Raw genomic sequence first — 14,643 nt, forward strand, 5'->3', positions numbered from 1 at the left:
TATGTGAAGCTGAGCTCTGCACCTGAGACTTTTGACCATATAAAATCATTGACAAGATCACCAGATTTCTCATATCTATTCTTAAAAATCTACACACCTCTAGTAAAAAGTCTGAAGGCATTGAAAACCACTTAGAGTTAAGGAATTTATTTTGATGTGTGTCTAGGCCTCAGCTATTTTCACTCAAGGTGCTCAGCCTTGGTGGCTGTCCCCCCCACAACCCCCACCCCTGGGGGGCTAGCATCTCTCCACTGGCATCTGGGCAGCATGCCAGGTGGGGTATTGTCCCTCGCTGCCTGCCTCCAGGCCCCCTTTCTTCCTGTCTCCGAGCCCTTTCATGCTTAATTCTTCTTTAAATGCGGTCCTTTCATTGCAGAATGAGCAAGAGAGGGTTTCTTTGTCTTCAAAGACTCAGCGTTAGGACTCTGGGGGTCTTCAAACAGGATTTTGTTCTCTTTTAAAGATGGGGGAAAACATCAATTCCCTTTTTATAAATTATGAAGAAGATAGTTAGCTAATGTTTAAAATGTATGTTGTTGTGAACATCCTCTGGACAGCCACAGCAGATGGGTGGCTATGGAATAAAGACCTTACTGCTCTAAGTGCTGGGCATTCCTTTAGTGCTTAGCACGGTTCAGAGTTGTACACTGGGAGGGGGAGGACCCCTCCTCTTAGCCATCACCAGTGTCATTTTCAAGAAGAAAGACTCAAGGTCCCCTTGTGTAACTGGCTGGGAACTAAACTGCATATGTTAGGGCGAGGTGACAAGAGATCTGATGCGGTGGTGAGCGCTGGAGTGAGATGAGTCCAAAAACATCTCAGTTCTGACAGAACATAGAGATCTTACCCAAAACAAAACCTCAATGCACAGCAATTAGCAGAGATTTTATAAAGCCAAATGTGAAGACTTGGCGGTACTTGCATCCAAATACAAGCTTTTGTCTAATACCCTGCCATAGCTATATTCACTATTCATTATCATCGTTGAACTCTGACTGGCCTGATTGAGAAGCTGTACTTTATCCCAGGTAGGTACATATAGAAAATGCAGCGTAGGTATCTCCCAAGGTCAACTGGAGTCTTGTAGCTCCTGAAGATGAGGGGAGGAGGTACTGTAGAAAGTACTCATCAATATTTGTTATACATGAATGAGCGAATGAACTAAATGACTTAATGTACATTAGGAAACTAAAGTCAAAACCGCTGGCTTTTCAGTTCTGCAGAACTGTTACACAGAGTTGGCTTTAAGTAATAGCACCCATGCGGAGACCACAATCATCGCATTTCCTAGAGATTGCAAATTATTATTCTACACATAATTATAAACCAAACACTATTTATTTATCTTTCTTCCCTGCTGGGGCACTACACATGCAGACATTATAAAAATGTCCAGAAAAGGAATGGAGGGCAGGAACAAAGTTTCCTTTGCTGTCCTTCCTCGTAATGGCTGACGTTGACAGTCAACTTGCAGGGATGTGGAGTAACCCGATAGGTCGGTGTGGAACAACTGCAGGAGTGGCTGGTAGGACTGTCTGTGTGGCAGCATCTAGACGGGGTTAATTGGAGAAGGAAGAACCACCCTAAACTTGGATGGCACCACTGCAGAGCAAAGGGGCTTGAACTGAATAAAAAAGGGAAAGGGTCTCCACTGGGCTGGGTTCATGGCTTGGTCGCTAAGAAGACATACTGCTCTTGTAGGCCCTAACACTGGAATCGGGCTTCTTGCAACCGCTTTGACTCCAGCTGCAAGGAAACCACATCCTCTGATCTGTCTCTGTCTCTCCCTCTGTCTCTCTTGTGTGTCTGTCTGTCTCTATCTCTGTCTGTATCTGTGTCTGTCTGTCTGTCTGTCTGTCTGTCTCTCTCTCTCTCTCTCTCTCTCTCTCTCTCTCACACACACACACACACACACACACACACACAATCATGGAGGTGGTGGGTTCTCAATCAAAAGTAAAATCTTTTTTTTTAAAGAGGAGAGACTTAATTCTCTACTTTCTGACTTTAGATGCAATGTAACCAGCTGACTCGGAGCTCCTGTTTGAACAGCGAGCCAGAATCAACCCTTTCTTCCTTTGGTCAGTGGCTTTCATCTGGTAATCCAGCCCAGAAACAAAGCAATTAATGCAAATATTACCTTTCAAACGTCTGAGATCTACTTCTCAGTCCTGCCTTCCCAGAAGCCATTCGCCCACAGGGATGAGCCTGTCTTCTTGTGGGAGGTAAGTAAGGGAAGCTGGCCCTTCAGAGCCATGCTGAGCTTGCAACAGTGCCTTCATATGTACCTGTAATGTTGCAAGAGTAGTTGCTATTGCTTCAAGAGCCTCCACTGTTTGCCAAGTACTATGGTACGTTCTTGGCTTTCGATTCCTCTACTCCCTGTTATAGCTTTTAAAGTACCCTGGTATTTCTCTATCTCATGGGATGGAAAACCTGAGATCAGGGTTAAGTTACTTGAGTCACATACTGAACACAATATAAGCAGGACTCTACCCTAAATCTCTCCTCTGGGACACCTCAACCCATGGACCTCAAGGGGGTTTTCTTTTCTGTCATATAAGACAATCGCTTCTCATTTTAAATTTCTTGAGAGTACTATATGTCTTGGGTAGCTTTAGTTCTTTTTTTATCTTTTAAATTTTTATCTAATTTTTATGTTATAAAAAATGAAAAATAGGGAGTTGAAGAGATGGCTCATGAATCAAAAGGACTTGTCACTCTTCTAGAATGCCCAAGTCTGGTCCCCAGTACCCAAGTCAGGGCAGCTCATAGCTGCTTATAACTCCAGATCCAGAGGATTTGTCATTTCTGGCCTCCTTGGTCATCCAAATTTATGTCCATATGCGTACATGCACATAATCTAAAATAATAAAAATAAATTCTTCTTAAGAGTAAATGATCAAATCCACCCCCACCCCATTCCCTACCTCCTCACACACACACTACTTCCTCTCAATTTGCTTTTTGTTGTTGGGTTTTTAAACCACCAAATCTGCTTGGTTGTCTTCTGCATTGATGTCTGTCTTATGTGCAAGAGTGTAGGGCCATCTACCGGAGCGTGGGCTGTTGCTCAGGGACCACCTCTTTGCACCAAATCGACTCTCCTGCCCCCCAGCAGCTATTGATTCCAACAACTGCTTAGCTAAGGGTGGAACTTAGTGGGTCTCTCCCCCATTTGCACTGAGACCTTATCTGGCTGGATTTGGATGGCTCTTGTGGGTGCTGTCAGACCTGCTGTAAATCCCTGTGTGTAACTGATCTCTCTTGCCTCCCAAATACTGTTTCACTGTAGTTACCAGCAATCTCTGGTTCTTAGCAGTCTCTCCGCCCACACTCTTCCTCAGTGATCCCTGAGCCTCATGGAGAGGGGAGCCGTATTGATCTCTTGCTTAGGTTTGATGACTCTAGTTCTACATGGGCCTTCTCCCTTGCTAAGCATGGTGCTTCTGGCGTGGAATTGGGAAGAGTGAGTCTGCGTAAGAGGACTTGCAAATTGTGTGATTTGGGTGGGATGTGGAACTTAAGACCTGGACCACTGCAGATTAAGTGACGTCACAAACTGGAGGACATGACTGAATGCATTTATAGATTAAGCCTGCTCTCTGCACATAAACACCTTCTCTTGGTTTTCTCCCTCACTTTGAAACCGTAAAAACTCACAAGCTGTAGTGAGCATCCATCATTAGTAAATGACCTGAAGAAGGCTGGAAATACCACTTCTGCCTCAGTTTAGGGGGTAGGGGGATGAGAATTTTACCTTTCTGAGTTTCCCCAGCCTCTTGCATGGTGCAGCCTGAGGCTCCAGATGTCTTGGCTTCAAAGACATTTGGTCTTTATTATCAACCCATACCCCAAATCATATAAACCTGAGGCATCCTGCCTGACCTCTGTCTTCAAAATACATCCACAGCTGGAGACCACAAAACATTTTGCTGAAATAAAATTTGGCTCCTTTACAACACAGGTAGAACATCCTTGGCAAGGAGTGGGGTGGGGGCGGGACACCAGGCAGGGTCTCAGAGAAGGTCAGCGCAGGCCAGGCCATTTTGGCTCAGTCTGCTTCCAGTGGAAGAGCATTTATTCAGTCTCCACAACAGTTACTTGTATTAGTTGGTTACACAGTAGACATTTCCTATCTCAGCTTCCCGGGTGCTGGAATGGGAATAAGTCCTTCCTTGTCCAGGCTCTCGGCACTGGTGTTTTGCTGTAATCTTTTGAGTTTTAATAGAGGTATCTTGACAGTTGGCATGTTCATATTTTCCAGATCTTGCTCATCTGCGGAGCCAAGTGCTCCCCAAGTGTGGGCTGCTCTGTACTCGGCTGGAATTGCCTTAATAGTTTATTTATCTTCTGTAGAATGCAGATATAGTTCAACTCTAGCCACAGCCAAGGTCCTGGCTTTTACTTTTGTCACTCTCCGACTGTCCCATTTTGAGACCCCTGGCTGCCCTTCCCATTCATCTTGTAAAGACTGACTTGCCAAACTCTGTGGCCTTCCTCTAAGCTTGTTGTTAATCTATTATATGATCCATTTCTTTTTTTTAAAGATTTGTTTATTATATACACTGTATCTGTCTTCCGACACACCAGGAGAGGGTATCAGATCTCATTACAGATGGTTGTGAGCTACCATGTGATTTCTGGGATTTGAACTCAAGACCTCTGGAAGAACAGTCAGTGCTCTTAACCACTGAGCCATCTCTCCAGCCCATGTGACCCATTCCATTGCCTCTCTTTAACCTGAAGATGGTCATTTTTAAAGCTGCATCTTTCTGGACGCTTTTTAGGACTTCTCATTCAATAGAGAAGTTTCCTCATAAATCTCCCTGATCTATTTCCCCTTATCTCAGCAACCTTCTCAGCTGACATCATCTTTGGCCTGGTTGCCTGAGAAATGGAAGAAGTTGGGTATGACAGCTCTAAGCAAGCATCCTTAAGGCATGGTGAGTTATAAAGTAGCCAAATCTCAAGGCTGGGTGGGTATCAGTTTGACCAGTTAGTTCTAGATCCCTCCCCACACAAGAATTTATTCTTGAATATTCATAGCCCCTCACCTCTGCTAGGATCCTTCTGAGCAGAGAGATCATTAGTTGATTGGGCAAACTGTTCTCTTGTTTCAAGTTCTAATTGCTGGAGTTATTAGACTGAACTCTGCCTTCTTCCCATTAGTTCTAGTTGTTCTGTTGGGAGCAATATAGTTTAAGTATTGATTTCTTAGAAGACCATACTAACTGCTCTTATGTGTTGAGGTGTCTACCAAAAGACTTACACTTAGTTGGGGTTCTTGTAGTTGCAAGCAACAGGAAGCAAGCCTGGATCACTATCTCAACTATCTTTGGCCAAATAAGAACTACTCCCAGTTTGGTGCCTCACTGCCTCACGGGGATCCAGAAGCAACTTACTAAGTGATTCTGGGCCAGGACATCTCAAAAGGTTTCAGCCAATAATGTCATCTCTCCTGCTATAGTCATGTGAAGGATTGACTGAGAGTGTGGGTCCCCTTCTGAGCTCTCTACCATTGCTGATGGCAGTAGGTCTCATTGTTCTTTCAGCCATTGGCCAGGGTCATCCTTTTACACTGTGGTAGTAAAACATGCCATCCAACATGGCAACTGGCCTAGTATAGGTTATAAGAAGAAAAGGCAAGGCAGTCTTGTATGACTTAATGTCTCTACTCACTAATAAGCTCCCCCCCCCACACACACTTTCATTATTTCTTTTGCAGTGTTGGGGATTGAACTCAGGGTCTCATGAATGTTAAGAAGGTAGTCTACCACTGAATTACTATACAGCTTACTTTTTACATTTAGTTTATAGTAAATGTAAGGTTTCTGAGCTAGAGACACAATGATTACTTGGTTACAGACTGTTTCAAAAGCTGTTCCTTGCATCTCATTGATGCCTAGAAAGGGCATGGGCAGAGACAGGTTGATCTTGTGAGGGCAGAAGAGAGAGACTGTTCTACAAGATGGGGATTTTGAAGGTGCGAATTCAAAGCCCATCTTCTAGCTGGAGATTTTATTCCAGTGCCTACCAATGAAAGGAGACAGAACCTACAACATAATAGTTTCTAGGGGGAAATAGGAAGTACTCTGTCTGCTATGAGTATGTGACTTTGGGGACGATAAGAAAGATTTTATTTTCCTTTGAATAGATATCAATTACTCTATCTGGGCAGGGGTGCATGCACAGCTTTAATCTCAGCACTCAGAAGGCAGAGGCAGGTGGATCTATGAGTTCAAGGCCAGCCTGGTCTACAGAGTGAGTTCCAGGACAGCCAAGGCTACACAGAGAAACCCTGTCTCAAAAAACATAAACAAAACCCAACCAAACAACACCACCAACAAAATCAACGTTTCTCCTAAGGGGGTGCTTAAAGCTTTATTGGGATGTGAGGAAAGATCTATAGATTATTTTCTCTATTGATCCTCCAGGCCCTACTTCCCGAGGGCTGGGATCACAGGGTCCCACTACAATTCCCAGTCTGATGCAGAGCTGGATTAGATCCAGAGCTTCATGCATCCAGGGGAAACCGCTCTACTGATTCAGCTGCACTACAGACTGACAGTAGGTCTGCAGAGAGTGTGTCAGTTCCCACTGCTCAGGAAGAAAGCTCTGCTTCAAAGCTTCTCTACATACTGTTTTACAGTACCCACCCCTGTTCCTTCTTCTTCTTTCTGTTTACGAGAAATAAGGCACTAGGCCAGCCCACATTCAAGGCAAGGTAATTCTGCTCCTACCTCTTGAAGCCCAAAGAAATAAAAAAATAAAAGTAACATGTGGATATTTTTAAGCCATCACATTCTACAAAAACAAAAAGCAAAACCACACACACACAAAATACCACACAGAAAAAAACAACCCCTTACAGTTTGAATATATAATAAATATAAAAATGTATACAATTCCCCCTTTTCCAAGCTCCTGCAACAACCCTACAACAAGTAATCTTACCTTATAAAATTGCCGTCTGCATGAAGACCAGGTAACCATGGGGTATTTTGTGGTAGCTCCTTAAATACACTTCTACTTAAAGATCCATCAACTAGAGTAAAGGCTGTCTTTTTCCCTCCCCCAACACACAGCAGACAGGCATGGGCTTGCCAAAATAGATATTTCTGTTCCCAAAACAGGAAAACAAGAAGCTGGTCCTTAGCAACGTTAAGTTCCAACTGGCAAGTGTTAGACCTTCTCAGTCCAATTGGGAAATGTTAGAAGTGTACTGGGGCTCAAGGTGAAGAGTTAGCTCTCCATAACTCTTCCTCTGTTTCAGGGTTCTTAGTTCTGCCTTTTAAAGCCATCCTCCTGGACCTGGGCTCAGTGGGTTGCATTGTGGTGAGTGCAAAGCCAAACCAAGCCCAGCCAAGACATCACAGAGTAGAGAAAGGTTTATTACCACCAGCAGGCTAGAAACACAGAGGGTATATATAGCTAAGTTCTGCCTTCCTGGAACAAAAGCAGGTTGGAGAGATCACTCAAGCTATCCAAACACAGCTTGTCCTATTTCTGAGGATGCTTAATTTAAGGTTAGTTTAAGAGATGGTAGACATTTTCTTTGACATGTTTATCTCATGGAACACATATTTAGAGGATTAAAATGATGGCTTGGAATGGCCCTGGGCATTGCACCATAAAATCTCAGCTGGAAATAAAGAAATGACACCATGACAGTTTATATCAGCTGGACACAAGGTGGACAAGAGATGGCTTTCAAAGGAGTCTAAAAATAGTCTGAGATAATTTGTCTCTTGTCTAAGATATTTAACTCCTTGTAAGCACAGAGTTTAGTTTTGTAGAATCTTCAACAAATGTTCAGCTTTTCTGTTCCTCTGGGGACTTAAGTTTATAATCGTTAAAAACTATCAGGCACACATTTCTTTACATATTCTTTAAGTCAGGAACTTTTGAGCCAGTGAGCTAGGTGATTCTGACTGGGATTATTCTCTCTGAAGTTACAGAGAAGATGTTGGCAGAAACAATGAAAGGAACAGTATAGGATCAGGACTCCCAAGACCAAGTTCTCAGCACAGAGGAGACGTATTTACGCCAGAAGGACAGAGGATGGGGAATAAGAGACAAAGACAGGAGATTGAGGGTAAAGGAGAAGGGGAAGCGAACAGGTGAGAGGGGAAGGGGTGTTTATCTGTGGGGTATCCTCTGGATAAAGAGGAGACAAATGTGGCCCATAGAAAAATGGCAGTTTATAAAGGTAAAAAGGGAAAACTCCATGTTAGGATGAGGTATTTAATTAGGCATTTTAATTACATGGGCCAAGGGGGGGGGGGCGTCTTTAGATTGCTGGCCTTCAATACTTCTATAGCTGGACTTTGGCAGCCACCTGTGGGAGGACGAAGTAGCCAAATAAGGGACTAGGTCTTGAAGGCTACCTTTAGGAATATACTCTAACCGTTTTTAGCAAGGCAGAGGGGAAGGGGGAGAAGGGCAAAGCCTGCTGGAGCCAGACTGACCATTCTTGAGCTAGTCCAGAATCTCTTCAAACACAAAAAATTGGGACCCCAGCCTCACAGATGGAATTCAGGTCTGTGAGGAGTCTGGTCCTCCTGGGCAGGAGGGTGGCGGGGGGGGGGGGAAGCCCTGCCCTTCAAAGCCAAGAGGAACTCCTGGGCCTAGGACTGTGGTTGGAGACAGCGGGTTGTGTGTGATGTGGTGCATGCATGGTTAAGTCTGTGAGTATCAGAACATTAGGAAAGGAGTAATCACCCACTAATAGCTCTGCAGCTATTAGAGATCAGTCTACCACATAACACAGCATCCAAATTCCTCATCAGTTACTGACCTGACTGCTGACATGCTGGTTCACTGAGGCTCCTCTGACTGTGTGGTGTTTAATGCCTTGAGCACATTCTAACCAGTTCAGGGAACAGGAGGGTCACTAAAACCACCTAGAAACTCTCTGCAAGGCTCTTGTTTGTGGGAAGAATCAAACAAAAGGAAATTGTCACCATCAGAAGAAGTGGGGTGAGAATTTTGAGCTGTCCCTGAGGTTGATGAGAATACATCTACTTGAATCTCATTCTAATCTAGCCCTAGGTCCTCCAGAGGCAAACATGCGTTTTCACATGCCCAGCACAGTTAACAGCATTTGCTCTCAGGGTTGCCAGACAACAGATAATATCTCTTTCCTACAGAGATGTTTTTCTATTAGAATTAGCCCTGGACCACGCTTTAGGCCTGACTATATATGACCTCATTCCTCTTCGAGATAAGTTCTAACTCAGGCAAGACTATTAGCTTTGTCAGGGCATCTTAATGCCTGGATCCTTGGCATATAGACTTTAACCTCATCAGTTGTAATCCTATTTGGTGCCCTTGGGACCCACAGTATAATTTCATGTATGTTTTCTTAGCAAGCCTTTAGAGATAATAGCTTTTAAAACCCACCAAAATTGTTTCTAGGGCAATTTTAAGACAGTAAGGTAGGGCTTTCTTTTTGAGACACCCACCCTCGTGTTCTGGGGTATAGCTTTCTTAACCCTCATGTTTAAAAATCTATACTAGGCTGGAGAACAGCTCAGTGTTCAAGAGCACTGTCTGTTCTACCAGAGGATCTGAGTTGGATTCTAAGCATCCACACGATGGCTCATGACCAGTCCCAGGGCATCCAATGCCTCCAGCTGGCGTTTTCATGCACCAGGTACACAGGATACGGAGACATACGTGCAAGGCAAACATCTATACACATGAAATAAAATAAAGTCTCCCAAAATCTATACTTAAAAAAAACCAGTCACCTCATACACTGTAACTCTGCTTCTCCCTGGCTGGTCCTGAAATTCCTCTCTACATCTAATTCAAGGACCTGGTTTGAGTCCAGGTTCCCTAAGATGAAGAAAATGCCCCAGGCTTCTAAGGGTGACAGCACTGAGCTCCCTTCTCTCCAACGCTGACCTGTTTGAATGTGGTAAGTCTCAGTCAGGAAGCACTTCTTTATCCCATCAGCAACCTTTATGTAGGTCCATGGCCCATGCTGTGTGACCCATGCTGTGCACTCTCCCCTCCAGGCCTTTCCCCAGCCTTCCTACTGAAGCTCTTTTTATATCAAAATCTGCCTTACAAGTTGCAATTATGTCTTGTTATTAATTAGCTATATTTCTTCACCAGAATAACAACTTCTTTAGGGAGATCTGTTGCCTGTTATGTGTGTAATGGAGCCCAATAGTTGGCCAATGTGCTGACTATTTTGTATTGTTTTGTAGTCAACTTGATACAAGCTAGAGTCATCTGAGAGGAGGGAACCTCAACTGAGAAAATACCCCATAAGATCCACCTGGAGAGCATTTTCTTAATTAGTGACTGGTGGGGGAGGATCCAGCCCATTGTGGGTGGTACCATCACTGGGCTGGTGGTCCTGGGTTCTATAAGAAAGCAGGCTGAGAAAGGCAGCATCACCCCCTCAAGGCCCCTCTGTGTGCAGCTCCTGTCTTCAGGTTCCTGCCTTTCATGAGTTCCTGCTCTGCTTGACTTCCTGTCCTGACTTCCTTCAGAGATAACAGTGTAGGGTGTAAGTGTAAGCCAAGTAAATCCTTTCCTCCTCAACTTGCTTTTGGTCATGGTCTTTCATCACTGTAATAGTAACACTGACTAGGACAGGATTGTGGGGTATTGCTGTGGCGGACTTGATCATGTTTCAGAGAGGATTGTGGAAGGACTTTGGGCTGGAAAAGCCATGGGCTGTTCAAAGCTTGGTGAGCTGCTCTATGGGAGCTCGAACAATAAGAGTTGTTGAAGGAAATGAGGGTAGTGGAGGCCGGGTTATGACTGCCCAAAGGGAAGTTTAGAGAGTAAAGACTATCACAGGTATGGCATGTTTCATGTTAAGAATCTGGGGTTCTAATTAGCTGGGGCTGAAGAATCAGCTGTGATTGACAAGACTACAACCAATACAATGAAATCTTTGTTTACTGAGATGAGAGATGCTGACCAGCTGGAGCTAAGAAATTAGTAGTGACTAAGAGACCAGCATCACCGAGGTGAAGTATTTTCTCAGAGTCTACAGCCAGAAGCTCTGTTCCAGAGGTGGCTAAGGTAGGACCTTGTGCTGGTAGCTGAAATTGGCAGTACTGGTTTGAAGGCATGAAGGGGTCATTAAAAGTAGCCCAGGCTTGGCACGGATAGAGGCCAGGTTAGGCCATTGGAGAAGGTGCACACTCAGAAGAGTTGAAGGCCCAGGACTAAAGGGGTCAAGGAGAAAAGCTGAGGCTTGGTACTGTGAAGAGTCTTTTCCCTTTTGCTATGCTCTACCACAACAATGATAACCCTCACTGGAGGAGCTGACACATGCCATCCTTTTGATGAATAATATTGAGTCAATGCACATTTACATAATGTGAAAAAAAGTTATTTCTCAGAAAATATGATACCCTTCTAGGATTAAATTCATTGTTGTGAGGAAAACATGGTACTGTCTTGACTGAGTTTTCTTTCTGTCCCATGAAGGTTGATTGCGATAAGACTTTTCTCTGTGAACACTGTTCAAATGTCTGAAGACCTGTGAACAATTCTCAGGGCAAAGATTCCAACTCAGATTTCTAAATTCATTCATAAGAAGTCAACACCCAAGATTTGGGCCTGAGGTAAGTTTAGAAATGACAGCTATGGCCAGGGTTGGATGAGCCATTAGTGTGCTGGGCACATGTGGCAAACTTAGCTAAACTGAGATGATCCTACTTCAAGGTTCTGAATTTTATTAGATGACCGAAGACTCCATTGGAAGCTCCACACTTGCCTCACAGCATTTAATTCATTCAAGAATAATTCAACTAGGGGAGGGTGCACCGCGATCCCTTCCCCACTTAACTGGGGGCAGGAGGTTGAGGCTTTGCAAGCAGGATTTATAGTATATCTGTTTGATTGGCTCTAGAACCTTTGGAGAATTTTTCGGGGGTGGGGGTTCCCAGTGATGTTCTTTTATTCTTCTTTCATAGTCCAAGCTGTCTCCAGGCTGTGCCCTGTCCTTTCTTACCACAGAGTCTTAGCTTTCAGCGTGATATTCAGCTCAGAGGATTACACTGGTTCTTCTCTGTAGCCTCTCCATAACCTCTTATACTCCTACCTTTCTTCTTCCATATGACTGTGGTTCTGGAGCATGTTTCTATATATCATCTTGACCCACAAGCATGTCATTTCCCCCTAGCATCCCAGAGCTCTCAACAGTGTGTCCTTGGGTAATGAAATCGATTTTTGAGTCTCTTTGTTCTTATGTCTGTGCTTACTTTATGAGCTCATTAAAAAGATCACACAAGAATGCCTGTTGGTCTAAACATGCTAGGCTGACCTGCTACCACAAACCCCTTAAAACTCCATGGCTTCACTCTCCTTGGTGCTATGTGCTCACAGCAAAGTCATGAGCCTCACGCTCACCAACAGGTTGATGGAGTGGCCTTTAGCTGAAATGTATAATGCATGTGGACCAGTGACAGATGTAGAATTGTCTTTATGTAGAAACCAGTTCCCTCAGGGTATGTTTTTTTAGATACCAACCATACTGAATCACAAAATCTTCTTTATGATTTGACTTCATCAACTGGATGAGTTGCTTTATTTGTTTCCTAGAGAAATCATGACAAATAATCACAAACTTGGCTGCTTAGAATAACATAAATAAAGGCTCACAATTTCCAGAGGTCAGAAGTCTAGGATCAAGATGCTGGCAGGTCCTCCATGGCTCTAGAAGAGGCTCTGGGCTTTGCTTTTTACAGCATCCAGGGGCTAAGAAATTCCTTGACTATTGGCCCCATTGTTTCAACCTCTCTGGCTTATAAGGATAATTGTCAGTGAAGTGTATAGGGCAGATCTGCATAATCTAGGAGGACCTCCTCTCAAGATCATTAATTACAGCCTTAAAGCTCTTTCTTTGAAATTATATCATAACCATAGGTTCTAGGAAATAGAACACAAGAATATCTTTGGAGACCAACATTTAGCTGACTGCAATTACCAAGTGAGTAGGTAGGTAGTTGAATATTATTTTAAAATGAGATTGCACAACCTTTTTCTTTTGGTGACCAAAGATTCAATTGACATTCAGATATTAAGGGACACACAGTTTCCAAAGCCCCACATGTATTGCTGAGAAATTTCCCAGTGGTGTGTTGTGGATAGTCCTGACACTGTTTGTATTTTGATGCTAATTCTGCTTCCTCAAGATGGGCTGTCTGGAACTAGGAGTCAATCCCTTCTCAGGTGACTTCCTGTTAACCTTCCCCTAATGAATAAAGAACCAATCACTGGGCAAGGAGTAGGCGGGGCTTCCAGGTTGGAGAGGGGCAGAGGACTTGTTTTTTGAAAGGGGGAAGAGGTGGAGGCCAGAATGTAGGTATGGGACCCCTCATCCCCCCACTCCTGTGGCAGATCCACTACTGGAGGACTTCTCCTAGAATGGCTTACAAATTTGAATGCTAGTTGCTAAACCCAGGGATTGTGTTACCTGTTGATTCTAAACGAAGACTGTGTGGTGTTTTCCTTCATGAAGTGACTCAACTGAGTTCCAGAGAAAGGTACCGTGGCAGGGCACCCCAGCCAGCCATGGAACTTGGATGCATGGGGCTGGCATGACAACGACTCGCCATGGGGACATAGAGCTTTAGGTCAGAGAGTCTGCAGAGATGAAAACAGGCCAGGTATGGTGGCATTTTTATTATTTAATGCAACACATATGTGCATAGGATTGATGTTGGTTCACACATGTGCTATGTGTATAGGATTGACACCATTTTCCCCTCCTGAGGTTACATTCAGATTGTCAGTGTCTCTACCATACAAATGAACACTAAAGTATGAAAACTCGAAAACTCGGATTTTTTCACATCTCACCTTTTCTATGTAACTCTGGACTAAGGTTTTCTAGGAAATTCTCTGGGCAGTCTGTACCCAAAAGACAAAGTCATTATGAAAGATGTTCCGTAAGAACCATTTTAATTCCTAAGAAGTTTTGCCTATGATTAATTATGTTTTCGAATACGTTATACTTGCTTCTGTGCTTTAGGGAAGAATTAGATGTAATTGGATATCTAGGAGGAAAATGTCGGCCTAGCCTGTCCATTCCTGTTTTGTTCTCCTTGGCTCTTGATAAAAGTTAATGAGGCACACTTTTCCTGTTAGCACACGTTCCCTGTTTTTTTTCATGTAGAAATACATAGAGGCCCCTTTCCTGTCATGTGATGAAGGGCAGGGAGCAAGAAGGAGCACTAATTTGTTGTCATGGAAATGAGTTAACACAAAGCATCAGGTTTGAACTTTGCTGAGAATTTTTGGGAAAGGTGAGGGAGAAGATAATATAACCGTACCACCAAGACTCTAACATCTTCACACTCGAATATTCTGAGTCCACACTGATCATGAAGAAGTTGCCAAGTCCCTGTGAGCCTCTAACTCCTCTACGTACACTGTGGCCAAGTATACTGGTCAGTAGATGTAGCATCTAGGCTTTGCATTTCTTGGATAAATATGACTCCAACTTTAATACAAAGACTTATCCTGAAGGCACTTTTAGCAGCTCACTTTACTTCTCACAATTACATTGGCTGCAGCTTGTAACATGCCTTGAAAGTTTTTTTGATGGCTCTAAATGACAGAGCTGTTCCCCCTTGACTGTATCTGGTTTATTGATCATGACTGTCC

Source organism: Micromys minutus (genome assembly GCF_963924665.1).
Source record: "Micromys minutus genome assembly, chromosome: 22".
Lineage (NCBI taxonomy): Eukaryota > Metazoa > Chordata > Mammalia > Rodentia > Muridae > Micromys > Micromys minutus.